The sequence below is a fragment of the Lolium perenne genome, chromosome 1 (assembly GCF_019359855.2).
Source record: "Lolium perenne isolate Kyuss_39 chromosome 1, Kyuss_2.0, whole genome shotgun sequence".
NCBI lineage: Eukaryota > Viridiplantae > Streptophyta > Magnoliopsida > Poales > Poaceae > Lolium > Lolium perenne.
The window spans coordinates 142746787-142753846 of NC_067244.2; the positions used below are offsets into that span (position 1 = coordinate 142746787).

At 42.8% G+C, this 7060-nt stretch overlaps 1 long non-coding RNA gene across 1 annotated transcript; it reads right to left on the reverse strand.

The window, feature by feature from the left end:
* Positions 1-363: 363 nt before the first annotated feature.
* On the reverse strand, positions 364-2391 carry LOC127297981 (uncharacterized). The gene is made up of 3 exons (XR_007849565.1): positions 1884-2391; positions 1375-1579; positions 364-692 (listed from the first exon to the last, which is right to left on the reverse strand). It is a non-coding gene; the product is annotated as an uncharacterized lncRNA (long non-coding RNA).
* Between the last annotated feature and the right edge of the window lie 4669 nt (positions 2392-7060).

Here is a 7060-nt window from a genome sequence, read left to right on the forward strand (position 1 = left end):
CAGGGCTCCTGCGGTTCCGGTTCAAGAAAAAGGGTAAAGGGTCGATTTGGCAGTCAACTGATTTTGAATGCGTTGTAACTTGTAACTCAACTTTTGTTTCAGTCGCAATGGGTGTTCACAATGGGTGCTCACAGTGTAGGGCGTAGAGGCAAAGAAAAAAAGGAATTTTGATGAAACGAAAAATCGCCGGCTGTCAAAGAGCAATAGCAAAATGAGAAAGGTAAGCTGTTCATATGGCTCTTTACTACTTACTAGATCATGATGACGCGCGTTGCTGCGCCCGCCTATCTGTTCAACATAATGATAAGAGATATTATAAATAGATCACATGAAACATAGATGATTAATAAAAAAAACTTGGAAGATTGGTTATGCACATGAATGTATTCATACATACCTAAAAATAATATTATTATCCATGATAAATTGGGAACATGCGAGTGAAACATTGCCAAAGAAAACCACTATACACCATGGTTAGTACTTTGCTCATAGTTGGCCTGCTCTTCACCATCTATGTCATATTAGACTCGAGTGAGACTACTCATGGGCTAGGATTAACAGAGCTACCAGTGCTCTGCAATATGCAAGTTGGTTCTTCAGTACATGAAAGGTGGTGTATCATATTTAGAATGACCGTCAAACTGAAAAATCCTTCCTTGACATAGTGCCAATGTGTCAAATATTCCAAGCTGCAAGAGGACGAATTAGGTCCCTAGTAGGATTAATATGGCACATTAAGAGATCATTTGCATGCATATGTTCATTTCGCTTCGCGCAATTATCAATTATCATCCAAACACTTTTTGAGCAATTAAACATGGTTCACATATCTCCGTGGTCTAATATTACAACATACAGTACACACATAACCCACAATCTATGTATTTTACATTTTTTGTATAAAGGGAGGGGTCTTGAAGAACCCCGAAGCTGCTGTATGAAAGCGGTGAGGTCACATTCACAAAGGACTCCAAGAGAAATGAAAATTAGAACGGAGTAATCAGATTTTACAGAAAGGACACGGTTCTGAAAAAATAGTGCAATTGGGTAATTCTCTCGAACCTCGATGCAAACTTCAGAACCCGAGGGAACAAAGCCACTTACGGGATGGATATTACATAACATATGAAATGTTGTATTACATGAGTGTATAACGCATGGATAAACCTCTTACATCCGTGTGACCCCATATTTAACAAATAGGTGCAGACTTTGCTCATATATAAAGTAGAATTTGTTTAGTGGGTTGTAGTTTAATTGTTGCATTCAACATAAATGAAGAGTAAACTTTATGCATGAAAAGCAGGCTTCCATATATAGAAAATACACTGCAGTTTGAAATAAGATACACTAATAGCAGAACATTCTTACCTTTTCAAGATGCAAGTTGTCTGGATGCTCATAAAACTTGACACAAATAAAGCAAAATTTCAGAAGTTTGGCATAACACCAGCTCTCCAAATGCATCTGAAGATGTCCATGTCTGGATCTAGATAGTCCACGGCCTTATGCAGCCCGTACATTTTGATCAACAACACCATTCAGTGACCTTTGAAAGCTTACCCACCGGCTCGACCTGAATATTTTTCCAGAAATCCTTAATGATTTGACAGATCATATACAACGTGAATAATTTAAGTTACAATGCCGGTCTGTATAAATCTTCAGATAAATAGTATTTCAAGAAATCTAGTGTAAATCCGATGATCAGAAGCAAAATTAATTCGATAATGTATACAATACAACATAGCTAGTCATACACAGTTGCTCTAACTCTGTTCTGGGGGATGAGAATTTCTACTCGATAGCTCATACACATATCTTCTATTGATTCGAGTGCTATGGGATTTACTACAAAGATTCTGGAACAGATTACTCACAATAAATAGAGCTTGTCGTGGAGATGGCCGCTCGGCAGTTGAGGATGAATCCATAGTCTCCTAGAGCAATATAAGCCTTTAAAATTTTGCCTTCATCATTTGACCAGAACAGAATGAATACTTTATGTACACAACGGTGATTGTAAGAGAGGGTTGAAGGGGGAGGGGAGGAGTATCCGCAACAAAGATAAAGATAGAGGCAACCTAACCAATAAAAATAGCTGCTCCAAGTGATCCTGCCGGAACACGAAGTGTGATGGAGAGCGCCAGGTGACGAATTTATATGTATATACATGAGCATGAACTCAAAGGCCGGCAAAGCAGAAAACGTACATCCATTAATGCCCGCAAAGAGGCTTCAATCGACCGTGGCGGCCGCGGTGATGCTTCGCCTCGACCTGCCTCGTCAGCGGCGAATATTCGCCTCCCCCTCGCGTGTCCGATAGGATCCCCAATTCCCCATCGATCAGCCGCTTCGCCTCCATCTGCATCGCTATGACAAGGGATCTCTCACGCTAGGCCGGTCTGTTTTCCCTTCCTGAACAGCCTGGCCGCTTTAAGCCGAGAGGTCCAGGGCCAAGCCTGCCAAGCACCCATCTATACCATCAGCCCAGATTCACCAAAGAATGTGCTTTCGGCCCGATCAACCACAACCGGCCTAGGTAAATTTGCACAGTAGCATCCCAAGAGACAATCCTGATGGCCGATCGGATGGTCAGCGACGTGAAAACGCTGTGAGCAGCCGTAGCTCGATGCGTTTTACTGTCTCTTAATGAGTACATGATGGTCGTGAGCTGGAATTTTGGCAAAAGAGACCATCGTACCCAATTCATCGATAGAAAAGACCACCTGGAAATTGAATTGCTAAAAAAGACCTCCTTCTCAGTGGTGGCAGCGCCTCCAGGCGACACGTGGGGCATGCCACCACAGGCAGCGGTGGCAGGGGCTTGCCGTCCCGTGCTCTGGCGGTACGTTTGTCGTCGACCGGCGCCGTCCGGGACTGTTAGCTGTGGCGGGTCATGCTGCCCTACACATGCTAGGATCAAACTTTGCTCGGATGCATCTTCTAACATCCACAAATCCTCTATTCACCATGTCTGTCACTACAACTTTCATCGAGTCGCACTGCGACACATCGACACCGGAAAATTCGTCGTGTACGACATCACCATAAAACACTAACACAGTTTCCATCATACCTACCGCACAACCATATTTTTAAAATAATATTAGTAAAATCGCAGCTTAACTCATATTACTATTTTCATAATTTATTATATCAATTATAACATGCACTTAAGAATTTACAATTATTAATTTCATAAGAACTTTTTTTACGAATACGATATCTACAAACTATACAATAACTCTGGAGAAAAAATTCCATCCATCAGATAAATATTCTAACACCAAATATAAGATGACATCATTTATAATTATGCGCCACAAAATTCCCAACTAATGCCAATCGTCAACAGGCGCTCCACTTCTATTACGCCTAAAATGCATATTCAACAAATATATTTAGAAATATTTGCATGTCTCCCTAATTTTTCTGACATATTGGTACAAATTTGTACAACTACTTATCTAGTAGCACATGCAATACTGCCTACTATCAATCCGCTGAGAAAAGTTACATCGACAAAATATAATTTTTTGACGTACAATCTGTCTAACTCAAAATCAAATACGACCATAATATACTGCTCTAGAATGTTCTCTGCAAATAAACTACTCATGTCACGTGTACAAATAATAGAGAACACGCGCTAATGACATCCCAGAGCTAATTACAACAATTATAAATAACTAAAGTACAACATGCATGCTACACTTACCTTGATCTATCTTCTTTACAACTACATCAGCTCATGCATCGTACACTAAATGAGATGTGACTGAGTTGAGAGCGAGTGAGTTGAGAGAAAAGACTGTGTACATTAACAACACATGTTGCACTTATAAAGAAGAGACTCAAGCATCTATCACAGTGCATCATCAAAATCAGCACCGTTTATCCACTGTTACCACATGCAAATAAGTGCGGTCGCACGAGCATCGAACCATTCAAATTAATCACTTTATGTTCTCATTTGTACACTACAGTGGCCGGTACTGCGCAAAGTCTTCTCACAATATTTTAAAACGGATCATCGGTGGTCTATTTCATGTACACTATAGTTCGTTTACTGATGAAAACGAGTGGGAATCATCACAATCAGCGTCCCTTTTTTTCCTGCAGATGCTTTCATCAGATTCAGAAAAGTTTGTCTGCTCCTTGTAATAAGCAAAGTTTGTCGACGCTGCATGGTCCGGCCTGGCCTGCCACCACATGCAGTGGAGGCATGTTGCACGGCACCCTATCGCCGGCGTGTAGGGTGGCATGGCCCGCCACAACTAACGGCCCCGGACGGCGCCGGTCGACGGCAAACGTGCCGCTAGAGCACGGGATGGCAAGCCCCTTCCGCCGCTGCCTGTGATGGCATGCCCCACGTGTCGCCTGGGGGCGCTGCCGCCACTGAGAAGGTGGTATTTTTTGGCAATTCGATTCGCATGTGGTCTTTTTTGTCAATGAATTGGGCACGAGTAGTCTCTTTTGCCAAAAATTCTCATCTTTGAGCTTCTCAAGAGGCACGGCTTCCCACCAAGGTTCTGGTATTGGATCACCACCTTGCTTTGTACCTCCTCTTCGAGGGTCCTTCTTAATGGTGTAGCTGACACACCGATCAAGCATGGGAGAGGCCTTAGGCAAGGATATCCCTTATCGGCAATTCTATTCATCCTTTCCATTGACCCACTCCAACCAATTCTTGAATTGGCTACCCAAAATAACCTCTTACACAAGATTACATGAAGATGAATAGTCATTAGAACAACTCTTTATGCAGCTGATGCGGCCATCTTCGTGCCCCCCCCCCCCCCCCCAAAGAGGACATTCAAAATCTATCGACCATCCGCGGGCTATATGGAGAGGTCACCGGTCTTGAGACTAACTTTCAAAAAAAGCATGGTGGTTCCATAAGGTGCCAAGGAATTGATGTCGATGAGGTGCTTGGCGGCTTGCCTGTGATTCGTGCTTCCATCCCAACGAAGTACTTGGGTCTCCCGTTGAGGATAAGATGGCCGGTAAACTTGTTGCATGGGATGGGAAGAACATCAATGTAGCTGGTAGGGGGGACGATGAGCGCAGATTACACACCGTTGGGGAACCCCAAGAGGAAGGTATGATGAGCAAAGTAGCAAGTTTTCCCTCAGTAAGAAACCAAGGTTTAATCGACCAGTAGGAGAAATGCGTGACTTGTGAAGGTGTTGCTAGCTGACTTGTGGCAGGGCGTGATACGTCTCAAACGTATCTATAATTTGTGATGTTCCATGCTTGTTTTACACCAATTTCTATATGTTTTGTTTACACTTAGTGGTACTTTTATGCATTTTCCGGAATTAACCTATTGACAAGATGCCACAGTATCAGTTCCCTATTTTCTGCTGTTTTGTATTTCAGAAAAGTTGTAAGGAAATATTCTTGGAATTGGACGAAACAAAAGCCAAAGTTCCTATTTTCCCGGAGCGAAGACGAAATCCAAAAGGGGGTCGAAGAGGCGCAACAGGGCGCCCAAACCACCCCTAGGCGCGGCCTAGACCTGGCCCGCGCCTAGGGTAGTTCTGGGGCCACCAGGCCTCCACCGACCTCGCCCTTCTGCCTATTATAAAGCTCCTGACGCAAAACCCTAAATATACAAGCATCCGTCCACGAAAAGTTCCGTAGCTCCGCCGCCGGAAGTCTATGTTCCGGCACCCTGCCTGAATGGGGAATTGCCCCAGAGCCATCTCCATCGACTCCACCGCCATCTCCATCGCCATCGCTGACTCCCATGATGAGGAGTGAGTAGTTCTCCCCCGGGGCTGAGGGCTCTACCGGTAGCTATGTGGTTTATCTCTCTCTCCCATGGTGTGATCTTTATGTGACCATGAGCTTTGTAATCTAAATGTCGTTATGCTATTCAAGTGAATTTTACTTATGTGACCTCCGGAGACTCCTTGTCCCACGTGTGTAAAGGTGGAGTGTGTGCACCGTGTGAGTCTCTTAGGCTATATTTTACAGAATACTTGTTCACTGAATTATGATTTGAGTTGGATGTCTCTATGAAATTATGGTGTGTTAGTACCTCCTATGAATGCTCAAAGTGCAGCGCGGGGTGTTCATTAGTACTTGGGAATACATCTTTGATGTTTGCTTTTGCAACCCTACGTGGTGAATTAGTGTTCATTATCCAACCGGAGAGTAGTTCAGAGTAGCATAGTGGAGTGCTTATATTTGTATTCCTTTATGATATCATTGTTGAGAGTGACCACTAGTGAAAGTATGATCCCTAGGCCTTATTTCCAAACATCGAGTCACCATTTATTTACTGTTTTACTGCATGTGTACATGCTACCATATTTATTTCAGATTGTTATTACCACTCATATTCATCCATATCACTTGTATTTTACTATTTCTTCGTCGAACTAGTGCACCGGTACACCTGACAAGTGTATTGGTTGTGTTGGGGATACAAGAGACTTTTTGTATCTTAATTGCAGGGTTGCTTGAGATGGATATCTTGGACCTCTACCTCCCTGAGTTCGATAAACCTTGGGTGATCCACTTAAGGAAAACTTGCTGCTGTTCTACAAACCTCTGCATTTAGAGGCCCAACACTGTCTACAAGAATAGAAGCGTGCGTAAACATCAGGGCGCACTACCGGCGTCAGCAACAACGTGGAACCTGCATACAACACAACCAAAATACTTTACCCCAACTTACAATGATGTTGTCAATCTCACCGGTTTTGTTGAACACAAAAGATTAAATGTATAGTGTGGGAAGAGATGTTTGTTTACAATGAAATTAAAGAGAACAGTGCTTGTAGTAAGTAAACAGAACAAGATGATTTTATCAGTGTAAAAGAAAATCGACCGGGGTCCACAGTTCACTACAGGTGTCTCTCCATAAAGATAAATAACATGCTGGGAGAACAAATTACAGCTGGGCAATTGACAGAATAAAGATAAAGATCATGACAAGATGATTACTATGAGATTCGTTTGGACATTGCAACATAATACATAGACTGTAATCCAACTGCGTCTATGACTAATAATGCACCTTCAGGTTATCGTCTCAATCTCT